At 38.6% G+C, this 13913-nt stretch overlaps 1 protein-coding gene across 3 annotated transcripts in view; it reads left to right on the top strand.

The window, feature by feature from the left end:
* Nucleotides 1-13913, top strand: part of LOC306827720 (contactin-associated protein-like 4) — a 97390-nt gene that overhangs the window by 15977 nt on the left and 67500 nt on the right. The window lies entirely within an intron of this gene.

Here is a 13913-nt window from a genome sequence, read left to right as displayed (position 1 = left end):
ACGTATATAATGCTGTGCGGGTTTAAGAGCAGTTTATAGACTTCAAAGGTGGCTTTTGACTTCTAAATCCACTCTCACACCAGTAATAAAAAAATAGATAATAAAAGATAAGAAGTCATGTAATGTATGGATTGTAAGTGTTGGTTACTAAATCATGTGATTCCAAATGTCTATAGGTTTTGTTATTTCAATGGTTGTAGCATCTAGTGCCCATTTGTGATATCTCTTATAAATCAGAAGAGAGGCTTTGTGCATATTCTCATGTGGAGATAGGTTGGAGATGCCATAACTAAAACAATGGACATGTGGTGATCTGCATTGAGGGCCATGACTGGTTGCACTTGATCAATAATTACGGTTCTGACACTAATGTTAAACATCCTGGGGAGGGGGAGCTGTGGCTGGTAAAAAGTAGTTAAAAAAAAGACTTATTTTAATATATTTATTAAATCCAACTCAAACATCAGAATGAGGATTAAGAAGATAGTAAAAGAACATCAAGGGAAACTTTACTTTTTTAAAAATGTCATCACTGGTGTGATTTGCTTTATCTTCACAGTTCTTAAAATGCTGAGAAATTGCTATTTGAAGTGTGAACCCTATAAAACACGTTCCTCCAATTTCACAGTTCTTGAAACTTTTTTGTAGAAAAATGGTCTAAATGCAAGAGGTTTCTGTTAGCTCAAGCTCCATGGTTGCACTCCATTTGTCTATTACAGCTGTGACCTGTATCATTTTCACAGAGACGTGTTTAAAGTTTGAACAGTGAGAGGGTTTGGGAGTTGCTGGACATCCGTGGAAAGCTTTACAGCAGCTTTATACTTTATGCACTAGGTCAGATGTTGGCATTGACACTCTTGAGGCACCTCGAGGCCAGTGAAATGTTGGAATCAAATTGGAAAAGCAATGTCCCTTAGCAGCATCTCCATCTCTTGACTATGATATTGTCTGTTTTGCACTGTGCGCTGCAGTGCTGCGTTTTCCTTAGTGCAGGAGAGTTTTTGCCTCTCCACAGGATGCATAGCACAAAACATCAAAAGGAAACCTCAGCTGGATTCACACAGGCTGAGAGATACCTCTGTGGTGGCTGGGGATAGAGAGATAAAGACAAAAATAGATGGATAGATGGAAAGGAGAGAGACTGCAGCAATAACATCTATATTGTATATTGGAATGCATTGGTATTATATTAGGCTAGTACATCAAAAAGTCTCCACAGGACTACCCTCTTTCAACAGGGGTATAAATCTGAGTTGTGTTTCACCCACCTATTAACAATTCAAGTGGGTGCTCTTTGCTGGATGCTGATGTGGGGCTTTGTGACTGGCGATCACGGCTCATTCTGGAGTCTTTCATGGAAAACAGTTTGCAGATTTCACCATTTAAAGAGCTCAGTGCCTCACTGTAGCACCAGAGCTCAGAGACATCAGGGACTTTGGGATTTCTTTCTCTTTTCCTCCCACTTTAAGAATAATTTCCTCAACTTGGAAACAAATTGAAGATAAGCAAAGTAGAGTTTTGTTCTCTGAAAAGTTCTGGTTTCATTTTCCCCCTGTAAACAACTTTTAACACACTGCAAGGAAGTTTTTTGTTTTTTTTTGTTTTTTTATGAGAGAGAAATTGGGGTCCTAATTTCTTGGCTCTGTTTAAAGGTTGACACAAAAAAACCAATCAAACAGCTGGACCTAGTCCAGTTACAGCCTGGACCCCGAGGTTTTATTAATGTTTCAAATATTGGAAACATTAAATATGTTTATGTGGAGGTTAATCTTCACATCACACCAAAAAGAGTAGAGCAAGAAAAATAGTAGCCATATTCAATTTTAAAAATGCAGTTTACCTCATCTAATCCCACAAAGCCTCAGATTCAGTTGTTTTTGTAAAAGAAAGTTTGGGAGTTCTGACATCTGATCACTATCTGCATGTTGACATTTTCAAAATCCAATCTCGCCTTTGCATATTGCATAAAAAAATGCAATACACCTGAAACTGTCTCAGTTGTTGGAGTACTATACAGTATATATGCATGTAAGAATGTAGTGTAAGCAAATGTGCTGTCATAATTTATGCAAAAGTTATGACAAGGCAGCTTGTTAGGCAGATAGCTCTCACAATTCTTGGAAACTAAAAGATTCAATGAGCCATCTGGAGGAACTGCAGAAATAGCATTGTTTTACTTTGTGTCTGATTTTCCAAAGCTTTTGAATTTCCAGGAATCTGCATCAATGACTTTTGCTCTCCTGGTACGCTCCTGGCTTACGCACGGGTGAACAGGGGCAGGGAAAAGAAACACTGAAGAAACACACCATTTGAAGAGTCCTGTCTATCACTTAGTACTTACAACAACTGAAAAAGTCTATCAAAGGCCAGCTGGGGTGGAGAGGTTACACAACTCCCACATGCCCCCTTGCTCTTTGCTCCTGCCAGTTAGTCTCTGGCAGTAACTTTGACTGTTCACACATGATGGTTTAATCCTATCACAGTGCTGCCTCCAATTCCAGATTAATGCCCTGCTATGGCTGGGCACTGCTGGCAGTTAACCGTATTATTACCACACTGTGAAGAAAAGTGGACAATTAGCATGCCACAAATTTGGGTAGAGGCCAGAGCTACACTACGGGTCTTAAGACTGAGCTTGGCAGGAGTCCTTCAAGACACAGCGCAGGGCTTAAGGTCTGAGCAACAAATGAAAAAGATAACAACGACTTCAAATTGAGGAAAAGTTTATTTTAGAAAGCCTCTCATTAATTAACATTAATAATCCAAGTGATCCTGAGCCACCACTCAGTGCTAGTTGTAATGAATTGCTATCAACCCTCACCTATTTATTACCAATCATATTTAAACTACATGAAACTTTTCTACATTACATAAATAAATGTCACCTGAAAGAACTAATAACCATGCAGTAAAGGTTGGTTTCTTGTTTAAAGTGTGGTACAGTGCTCTGGATGTTCCTTTGAACAGTCAGATATCCTATTCTTGGTGCCTTAACTGTGCCACTCCTTAAAATATAAAATAATGAGGTCAGCAATGCTAAAAATGACAACCTGGTTTTCAACCAAAGTAAAACCAAATCCTATCTATACAAATGGACAGTGTCTTCCTGTTGAACAGGACACAGCCAAAATATCCCTGTGATGGGGACTGGCCTATTGCAAATTTGCAACCAGAGTCTAAGCAGTCTGGACCATCTGGAAGAGCCGTGGTATTGACGAAAAACTCTTAGCTTCCTGATAAAACTGCAAAACTCCCTATGGTGGTTACAGTCCACAGTGTAATAGATTATTAAAACAGACTGTAACAGTAGACTGTGATGCTGGGTTCTGTTCAGCATCCCGGCTCTGGTATTTGGTATCATTTAACACAAACGAACGCACGCCCATAACATAAAACACTTTTCCCGCAGTGCTCAAAGGGATCGTGTGTGTGTGTGTGTGTGTGTGTGTTGCTGTGTAATGTAATGACGTAGAATATTATAATCAAGGCTTATAATATTCAGTAATTTGCTATTTTATGAAGGGAAATGTATTGACGTTAAAGAAAAGACTGAAATGCTATTTGTCTTGCTCGTAAACAGAAGCGTTTATCTTTTTGTCATTTTTCCAGGTTTCCAGCTTCCAGGTGAATTTGTGTGGTTTAAAGTTTTCCCTTGGATTTCAAACATCCGAGTTGTTTTAATTACCACTGCTGAAAATACCATATTTCCTGTTTTTGGCTGTTTCACAATAGAAGCATCAGGTTCAGGCAAATTTATTTGTACCCGTAGGTAGATTTCTTTGCAGCCAGCAAGATCGACATCCATTATGACGCATAGATTACAAGACAAGTGGATCAATGGACAACACATAACAGAGCAGGAGATCTACTAAAACATTATACAAAGCAAAAAAAGGTAGGAGAGAATTCCCCTTCGATTGATTAAAACACAAATAATTAATTAATCTCTCCGGGCAGGGTACAAGTACGTTTTGGCCATAAATAAATAAGCTGTATATGTGCTAACACTACAGCTTGTTCTGTGCCGTGATAGCATGCTCTCCCCGTCCAGAGGGGAGATGACATTTAAACTAGGAACTATTATTGAGAAGATCTTGTTGGAAATGTGATTGCCATCAAATAAAATCAGCTTTAGTGCAGCGTTGATGAGAGAGGGCACAATCACACTCAATGTACCTCGATGCTGTCATGATTAAGATTTCAGCTATAACTCAACGTCGGTAATAAAAACCAACAGCAAACCTCTAACAATTTGACACATTATGTATATGCTGACTATTGTCACATGTGGCAGCTTTTATTGAAATGTTTCATTTTCTTACTGAAAGGTCCACCTGGAGTGGCATGCGTCATATGTTCTTTTTCTTAAGGACATCAATTAGTGCCACTTTCTTCAGCACAAAGGTATCACTTAGGGCAATTCATCAGGTTTTCTTGCGCATTCTCCAAGTGAACTTGTTATGTTGTATGTACCATAGGAGTACTCTCGAGGGTTTTTCAACTTTCTCTAACATGAGTGCTAACAGTGAGTCGACCACCGGCGCTTCTCAGAACCACAGTATGTAAAATCAAGACTGAGACGATCTTTAATTCTTTATCATGTGACATCTGGGATTGAACTGTGTGTTAGAAACCAGTTTAAAACTAAATATTAGAACAAACATAATTTCAATATGAGAAGATTTTTGTAATGTAACTAAAATATGTGATCATAGTTTTCCTTAAGATGATAAGACATAGTAGCTGCTGGATCTTTAACAACTGTCACAACTACTTGCTTTAACAGTCTTTATGTGATGTGAATTTGGTCAGTTCAGCGTTAGGGGCAGTCTTCACAACTGTCAGCCTGCTTCTCCTTTCATTGGTAATAATGGAGACTGTGCGGTAGAGCCCTTCACTTTCCAGACTTGTTGGAGGTGAATTGAAGAGTGTAGGTGCTGTGACTGCCATCTCTTCAATATATTCAGTTACTTGAAAAACATTCCCACTTACTTGGATGGATCTGACATTTAACAGATATAAATGTATGATTCACAATATCTCAAATGTGTCCATGAACTAATTACTGTATTCATACTCACTATGCAGACTTTGGAGGTTTTTCCTATCTGTGTCTGATTGTACAGCTTGAATTTAGTCTCTTTGTTCTGTCCCCAAGTTTCTATGCAACGTATTTTTCTCTTTTTCCACCCTCCCCAGTCATCACCCTATCTGTCAGTCTTTTGTTGTCCTCCTTGTATTGTGAAGTCTGCCTTGTGCAGTAAATGTAATTTGACTCAGCCCCATGTGAGCTGCCAAGAAAACATTGAGTTAACTTCATTCCATCTTATAGCCAAATGTTAATGACAGCATTTAACATTTACTGGCAAATGTTAATGGCAGTATTTAACATCTAAAGGGTCTTTGTTTTTCACTGGGCCATACTGCTAATTGCATATTAGAAGCATTGTAATTAGGCTGAAATAGGCTTGAAACACTTCATCAATCGCCAGTAATCATTGTCTGTAAGTGCTAATTTGGATTTAAAGTGGGGATTGAAACATTAGCAGGGGGCTGTAGGTTAAACTATAGGTGGAGGGGACCAAAGAATGAGGTATTGATCTTTGTGTGATGTTTATGTGCCCCCTCTGTGTCTCCAGGTGCCCGCTTAATGCTGCTCTTAAACAACTGACATGATTAAATTCTACAGCACCTCCACCCAAAGTCTGGAGCAGTCACTTTACATAAATCTAATTACTGGGGAAAATATGATCAGATTCTTTGAGAAAATGCTACTAGAGGACTCTCACCTTTCATTTGTTTGTATTGTATTTCTTCTACATCCCTCAGTCCATTTCTTGATATAAGCCTAAATCTTGAATCCATGAACAGCCCCAAAATAAACTTAGATTTTTATGATGTGACTTTTCTTTACTATTAACAGTTATTGGCTGTCACATAGATTAAATGTATATCTTGCAAAACAATGGTAAATACTGATTAAAATCAAAACACAACATAAAAATGTATATTAAGTAAATTGATTTCTCGCGAAAGAGCCTCTTGCAACAGTGACAATTCTGTCCTGTCTGTATGATACTTTTAATGCAACATCTGACTTTGAAAAACCTTTGACATAGACCATATTCAACATTTTCTGGTGACATCACACTCATGGTGGAGTGTTTGAGCAGTGCCTTGCTAAGTCTGTGGCTAAATGTCAAACAGCGCTTTCAATCAAATAAATCAACAAATGATCTGATAAATTAGCTGGGATCACAATAAAGGTGTACGATAAACTCCATGTTTAGAGCCAACTAAGGGGAAGTAAAAATGAACAATAACATTAATCAAATGTATTTTTCTTTATTTGATGTATGGCCTGATATCGCTCTGGGTTTTATCCATTGTCTTTGTATTTCGTTGACAATCGTAAGCTGTGAAAGAAGAACAATTTGTTTGATAGTCAACGGTTATGACTTGAGGAATTACTACTTTACTGATGAATGTAAGTCTTTGTAAGACTCAGTGCCTTTTAGCTTTTGTTTTGGTTTCTACCAATTCCTAAGGGGAAATTACAGGCTCTGCAGCTTCTCCAGATAGGAGCTAATTATGTTTGTCTGCCATTGTGGTTCTGAGCAGTAAGTGCACAATTGGTTTTAAGAGCTCTTTAGCCGCCGACTGAAGCCAAAAAATGGAACATATTGCTGGGGTGAGAGTGAACCAAAGCAGGGGAGTTGCAGATCCAAGTTACATGTCTCTGTAGATTCATTAGTACAAGCCACAATGACTTTCACATTATCCTATTGGTTTGACAATGTCTTACAATTATATTTGGGGAAAAAACAACATTGAGGCGGCTTCAACTAGAGAAGTGACGAAACCAAATAATGCACAATATTTTTTTTCTTGTTTCCACAAACATAAAACCACCTCATAAGTCAATCATAAGTCAAACAGATAATGATCGGCAATGCCAAACAGAGGTGTCTCACATTCTTTTGTTACATTGGATTAAGGGACCTTTAAATTGCATTGCAGATAAGCCTACAGTAATTTCATATCTTCATTCTACCAGTTGTTCAGGTCTGCTAGGTCTTTTTTCTGTTTCTAGTTTAATACCTGCATCTATTTTATTGCCAGGAAAGAAGCTCTAAAAAGACGTTGATGTGCACTTCTTTGTTTAATGTTTTCTCAGTTTAAAGAGATTATTTTGGAAGACACATTACTGCTTTCCCATGTGGTAGTTTCTCTCTCGTAACTTGTTGCTTCTGTATGATGCTGCCATCAGCTTTAATGCACGAAGGTCTTATGAATAACCACTATGCATACTGCAGCCTTCATTGATTTGTTCTCCTTTATAAACTCCCTGTTAGTCTAAGTCCCATTACTTGACATCCTTTCAATACAACCTCCACCTGCCGACCACATTTAGTTGCAATTCTCCAAAGCTGGTATCTCCAGGGGCCTGTCCTACTTTGACTCTGCTGATGTTTGCTGAGACCCTTGAAACTGGTGTCATTAGCTTCCAGTGTCCTTTGGTTAAACCAGCTCCCCATGAGATTGATTGGTTGTTTGCTCTGTTGCTAAGTCATTTATGTAATCATACTTATCTGTGCATTTTCTAAAATTGCCTTCAGAGCATCATGTTAAGCTTTACCTAAAATCCACTGCAACTATGTGACTTTCAGCTTCAGTCAGTTTAAAGCCTTCTGAAATCCATTGAAGCCCACTTTTTAAATGGTCACCTGTTAATATTCTCCATCTCAGTGCTTGGTGGTGTCTTACGGCCTTTCTTTCAGACCCACTCAGTGCAAGTCATTTTTCCTCTTATAATTGCTTGTATCCTTTTCACCATGTCTCCTGTCTTTGTCTTTGTGTCCCCTTTAGTGTTTCATCTCTCTGTCAATGGAACAAGATTACATCAGTGCAACATAACTGTTATTTAGCGCACACATCTGCTCCCTCTTCTGAAGCCATTGCCCTGATGAGCACTGTGTCAGTCCTTATTTCTCAGGCGACTCTTTGGTGAACACTTTGGATCTAACAATTAGAACAGAAAGGATAGAAATAATGTGCGAGATGTGTTTTTTTTTTTACAGCTTTGTGTGGTGTAAGGCAAGCTGGTTGATGAGACTGAAAGGTTTCTCTGTGGTCATGTCTACATTACTTACAAAACAGTCTGCAGTTAAAGACAGGGAGTTTGGATTGCTCCAGCTAGTCATACATCCATCTGTAACTTAAAATTCATAGACCTCATACAAGAAGTGGATGTAGCCTTTGGTTTAAATGATGCCAATAAAATAGTTTCAATTGGCCAGCAGGGGGCAACTCTTCAGAAAGAAAATTGACCTGTTACTTACTTCGCCACAGCTCACAAATAATGGTCCTAATTGAAATACAATTGACTAAATAGCACACTTTAGGGCTGGCTATGTTTGGTTACAAAGTTGTAACAATGGCTTCCTGTCAATCATAGGGATGTACCTATAGCTCATTCAACATTTAAGAATATATACAGGATACAGGACAATATGGGACACTTAATCAATGAGACCTAAAACATCTGTGATGCTCTTCTTTTCCTTTAAACCAGCTCTTTCTGATTTTTGCATCTGTTGTTTAATGTCATTGGCCCCTTTTTCACTAAGCGGTCAGTTTGGTTTGCTACAGTAAACCAACCAAATCCTTACTAGTAAATGATATTTAAGTTGTAGGAGGATATCTGCGTCAGCTACATAATAGACTGACATCATAACTCTACAGGAAGTGTATTAAATATGTATGTGGTGTTTTACTCCTTTTAACCAGGATTATTGTTTCTCCTGCAACAAAAGCTTTAGTTGTGTGCATTGGACTACTAAAGAATGGCACTATTTTGAGGAAATCTGGTTCAACAAGATGAATCTTGACATCCATTGTTTTCACATAAAATAAGAAGCACTTTGCTGATTCATTTAGGATCTGCTCAAAGCTAAAACAGATCCCAGTGGCATACAGAGTTTCCCCTTGTAAGTACAGATTCATCTTTTAATCAAGAGGATGTTAACCACGACGATTGTGGTCTTTAATCAGGGACACTTTTCAGACACTTGTGGCTTGTGATGGGCCCGATCTGGTCACGATCACGACTGCTGTGGGAAATGAGCTTGTTGATTTTCTATCGTTTCTATACTGTCAACATAAAACCGTCATAATCCAACCTCCATGCCACACGTCCATGGCCTTTTTTCGAACACAAACATCCAAAATCATCGAAACATCCAAAATAAAATTCCCTTTGAAGCTTTAAAGCTAGCCAAAAAAGATCAATGTATGACTTGCAGCAATGACACATTAAGAAAATGCACATATACACATACATACATATACTGTATTTATGAGGGACTTGATGTAAAAGCCACACTCACACACACACACACACACACACACACATACATAAGCAGAGGATTGACCTTTTTGCAGAGAAACTATTTGTTTTTATTGGACTCTTGGTGAATTAATTTCAATAATAAAACAATTTGCACTCAATGCTGCAATTTCTCAAGGTTTATTTTAAAATCTGTTTCTCTTGAGCAACCATGTACTAATCAAATGTGTATTGATTTCTACTGCACGGTCTCCCGTCCACCAGCAAGTACACATCCTTCAACAACAAGGTCACCCTCTAAAGCTTACTGTGAGAGAGACCTTTAACTATAATGTTTGGCCCATATTCAAAACAGGAAATATTTACCAACTTTAAGATTTCAGTGTCTAAAAAAATTCAAAGTCTTATTCTTAGTGTAGACAGAAGATTTATTCACACACTTATTGATAACCCTCAAGCCCACTTTTGCAACCCCTGACCACTCCTGCCCTCAGAGTTGTTTTTTCGATTGGTCCTCTGATATGACTGACCTCAAAAGTCGTGTCCTCGTTGTCGGCTTAATCTTTGTGGTAATGTGCTAATTTAAATGTCCAGCAGAGCAGTGAGAAAACGTTCCTAACCTGTTTTTAACCTCAATTACTGCCCTAGTGAGAAAATGCTTTGGTGTCGTTATTGACAGCTTTGTGGAGAATTCAAGGATATGTACTGGATCAGAAGTGACAGGCATGCATGATAGAAACTTTTGTCTTGGTCATCAAACAGGTTGGATTGATTTGGATGGAAGTTAGTAATTTCTTTCTAGAGAATTTAACGTGCACACTATTGTTCTTTTTCGGCTTATCTTCCTCTCTCTGTTTTTCTCCCTCACTTCCTTATTTCTCCTCTACCACCCTGTAGATGTCAGTTCACCTGCCTCTGTCTCCCTTTTTCTGTCAATCTTTTCACTCTCGTTCTTTCTTCCTTGTTCTTTTCCCTCACGTCCAGCTGTAATGAGTAAAGGTCAGGGTGTCAGCTCTCTCCTGTTGTGCTGTCAGTGCTCTTGTCTGTTATAGAGGTACTTATTAGCGGTGGCCTTTAGCCGCTGTCCTAACGAGCAGACAGCACTGCTCTGACACTGCTGCCGTGGGAGAAAAAGACCGAAGTGAGAGGAAATGTGATGACCTCAGAATCTATGAATTGCCTGTAAATCTAATTACATTGAGTATATGAACAAACAAGTTAAATTCAGAACATTTTTTGGTATTGGCGACCATATATTGTGTTTTATATTGACATCGCAAGCTTTTTGGTGCAGCTGCCAAAGAAGCTTCATGGAAATCATTCATCTTTTATTTCAATATTAAAGCGTATAGACTTTTGTTTGTGAGAAATAAAAGATGCCACCACTAAAAGGTCTCTATGTAGAAGAAAAAATGTGGCTAACATGACAAGCTTTGGCATGTCAGGTACATTTGTCTTTGAGATGGTTCCACACACATTAAGTACTTGTGTTGTACTTACTCTCGAATCTATGTCGCTTTTGATGCAAGCGTCTGCTGAGTGAATAAAGCCACTAAGCCGTGGCCTGACAGTGCCATGTATACTGAAACTACTGTTCACATGCTGATCGTTAATCCATAACAAGTTGGATTCATAATAAATGTGACATAGTTGATGGCAAATTAGTCGTATAAACCAGATACACCACATCTAATCGATTACAGTCATTCAGACAATAATGTCTAAATGTTGTGTTGACTCACAAATAGAAATGATGACACATTAAACACAGTATCTTATATGACAAAGAAAAGCATCAACTCTAGCATTAATAAAAAATATATATTTTATTGATAGTTCATCTGTTCCTTTCTGCTGCATCAAACTAAGATGTCTGCTATTAAAAACATCAGCTATCAATGACACAACCCAGCTTCAAGCTGAATAGCATCAGGTGCCACAAATACAGCACACATGTTCAACAGCACACAACGTGAAACAACGTTCCTGTGTTGTGTCAATCATTTTCTATTGAAGTGGAAAGCAGCATAATAGATAGTGATGAGCCACTTCAGGCTGAATGCCTGAACAGTTGCTGTATTGATTTGTGTTGGCCTTGTGTCAGCATGACATCACCTTGGCAACACTCTCAAGTGCGACTTAGTCTGTCAGTCTTATCATGCATGCAGTGAGTGTGTGTGTGTGTGAGTGAGTGGTATGTGCATTGGCTCTATGGGGGTGTAATCCCTCCATCTGCTGTTCAGGTACCATGGATTTGCTTTTTTCTGACTCAGCACTTTTTCTGTACCACACACGCACACACACACACACACACACACACACACACACACACACACACACACACACACACACACACACGCCCCTCTCAGTATTCAAAGTGTTCTTATCTTGTGGCAGCCCTTTCCATCACCTCCAATGTTTCTTCATAATCAGGTTCTATCATAGCTCTCTATCCCTCACTTACACGCACACACACACAAACACACGCACCTTATTTTGAATAGTTGATGCCTGCAGCTTCTAGAGTAGAAATAAAATTGCAGCTGGGTGATTCTACCGATGTCTTCCTGCAAAGTTAGATACCGTTTAAAGTCTCCCTCTATCTCACTGTTCGCCTCCGCTGTCTCGTATTTTCTCCCTCGCCTCCCTTGACCCTCTGACTTCCAGCAACAGGTTAGATGTTCTGAATAGAAGCACATCCCCTGAATGCAGAGTCTGGTTTGTCCCAGGGTTGAGTTCATAAAATGTGAAGTCATGTGGGAGTCTGATTTGTTTCCTATTTTGGACTCCTCTGAGAGGTTAATTCAGAACCGTGACCTCTTCTTTTTTCAAATTGGGGCATTTTATTACTTGCCTGGCTTTTTGCTGAGCTGTCACTTTTAAATACCATACACATTTATTTCTCTGCTTAAAATGATGACTGGGCCAGAAGATTCATTTAAGCTGAGCATTTTAACACAATTTATAACGCTCAGTTTTCCATATTTTTCTGAAATGAGTCAGTTTAATTTCACTTTAATTGTAAGTAATAAGATCCGGTTGGGTACCACATTTTAAAACTTTATCCTAGTGAATATATGGTTTAGGTCCCTTCTTCACAAATATCACTTAGTACTAATTTCTTTATCCACATATTTAACAGACTTATCGCCAGAGACATGTTTTTTTTGCCCATTAGTTTCATAACTTCATCATAACAGAAGTAAAGTTGTCTCTCAAGTTGTGTGTTTACTTTAGAACAGCTTTCATCAGCTGGCGGCCCATGGGCTACCAAAGCTTCCCATCCGGCCTCCAGAATATAAATCATCTGTTGTTTATGAACAAACACAAAACATAAAAAATAAAATCACAAGGCTAAAATACTAGCATTTGGACAATGTTAGAAATGACTTTCCTCATCAGTGTTACCATAACAGCTGTCAGGTTTTTACAGTCCCGCCCTCATAGTGTCAGTGAAGAAGAAATCTTTCCCTGGTACAAGTGTAGTCGACGACCCCTGCTTTAGAACCTGGGGAACAGTGTTGTCTTTAAGCAGCAAACACATTTTTCCAAGAAAATAGAGGTGAAATCAAGGTAACAAATGTACTCCCTCAAAACAAGTTAAAAGATTAAAACACTTACACATGGGTGTTATAAAAAATTAACAGAATCAAAATGTTTGTAGCTTTATGAAATATTTACTGTATATATGCCTGGCTGCTTATGTGAATTGGAACACATTTAAAAAACAAGGAGTTTGTAATTGTAATGAATCTATTTTTCTTTAAAATTCAGACTAAATTGTCGTTTTTCAGAAAGGAAAAAAAGGGGGGAAAAAAGTATCTTAAATAAATACTTTTTGAAGCCTGCGATGTTTCTGCTTTTGTGTCTTTCAAACTTTGGTACCTGTTCTCCAATCATAGACTGTTTAAAACATGGACGTAGTCTCAGTGATGTTTTGAAGCCCAACGATGAGGATCGCCATGTTTGACACGCTGACCCTACTCCCTTTTGATCAATGGGTGGACATGTGGTGGGGTTTTAGCGCCATGGCAGCTATACACATCCACCTGCAGCACATCAGCCGACTCCTAATCAGCCTGCCCCTAATTATGCAAAATAATTCATTACTCTTGGCCTTATAGTGATATAAAGACCAAAAGACCTGGATTAAACATGGCATTTTAATGAGGGACCTAATGTGTTTCTGAGACTTTTAAAGCAAGCCTCAAGTGGACATTCAAGGTACTACATTATTTTGCTCTTTCACATTTTTTAGCACGGGAGGTTGTCCCTTTGTTCCAATGAGGAATTATAAGTTAATGTGTTTAACTGAACTATTCACCTTTACTTTGGTGCATGTTATACACTTGTGATGTGGTTGCTTATTTTTGACCTCATTATGAACACAGAGGGACTTAATCTCATACACTCCTGGATGCCGGCTCCAGCTGCTTCAACAGCTGTCGCCTGGACACAAAGGGAGCATGTTACCCTGAAAAACATAGGAGGGACGTCACCTTTTGCAAATCACTTTTGAAAAGGAAAACATTTCGGCTCTGAGATGTAGCCCTTATCTATGTGA

The sequence above is a fragment of the Symphodus melops genome (assembly GCF_947650265.1).
Source record: "Symphodus melops genome assembly, chromosome: 8".
Taxonomy (NCBI): Eukaryota; Metazoa; Chordata; class Actinopteri; order Labriformes; family Labridae; genus Symphodus; species Symphodus melops.
This window is presented reverse-complemented; position numbering and strand designations above follow the sequence as displayed.